Source organism: Poecilia formosa, unplaced genomic scaffold, assembly GCF_000485575.1.
Source record: "Poecilia formosa unplaced genomic scaffold, Poecilia_formosa-5.1.2 Scaffold1872, whole genome shotgun sequence".
In the NCBI taxonomy this organism is placed as follows: Eukaryota; Metazoa; Chordata; class Actinopteri; order Cyprinodontiformes; family Poeciliidae; genus Poecilia; species Poecilia formosa.
In genome coordinates this window covers 2,496-3,389 of record NW_006801811.1, presented here as the reverse complement: position 1 = coordinate 3,389, position 894 = coordinate 2,496, and positions in this window count along the sequence as shown.

The following is an 894-nucleotide window of genomic DNA, read 5'->3' as shown; positions in this document are numbered from 1 at the left end:
CTATCGATTCAGTATTTTTATCATATAGACATTAGGCTGCTGTTGTTGTGCTATTAGCTAGCTGCTAGCTAACGACTTTGCTAGCAAAGATACAGGGAAGAAGCTTTTCAGTTATCTAACTGAAAAGCTTCTTCCCTGTATCTTATTTGACACTACAATTTCATGACAGTCCTTTACAGTGAGTTGGGAATGCAGAAGTTTCGAATCATGTGTATAAGTTGCACATGTGCAACTGTATCATTGTATCATGTGCAACTTATACACAAAAATAGAGGAATCGTGCGTATAAGATGATACACATGTTATACAGGTGTGTATCATACAGATGTGTATCATCTGTATAAGATGAATCACAGCTGATTTAGCCCTTGTGTTTAGAAATGGGGTCCAACGACCCCACTCCCATAAAACCTGTATCATTTGCAGCAGTCCTCTACATTTGCCTCAGTCGTCGCACGCACAAGGGTTAAGAAAATCAGCTGTGATTTCATTAAATCACAGCTGAACGCTCTGTGGATAAGCACTTTTAATGCTACAAGCAAGGACCATTGCCATAGTTATTGCTTCATCTGAGGTATTTATGCTAATTTACATATGTAGGAATATTTAAGGGTGGCAACATGGCGGATTAGCAGCTGCCCTCTATTTTCCAGTAATTGGGATTTATAAAGGAAATATGCACAGGTATATGCATGCGCAGGGCTTTATACATCTGAATTCTGTTGTGCTTTTCTAAATTTGTCCATTCGCCAATTTTTTTACTGCGAAAGCAGTTGGGGGGGGGGCTTGAGCACCTGCCCCTTTTGCTCCCTGCCCCCAAGTGCTTTTTGGTCAATTTTTTTTGTGTGTGTTATTAGTTCCTAAGCCCTCTTCTGACACATAAGAACATGTAGT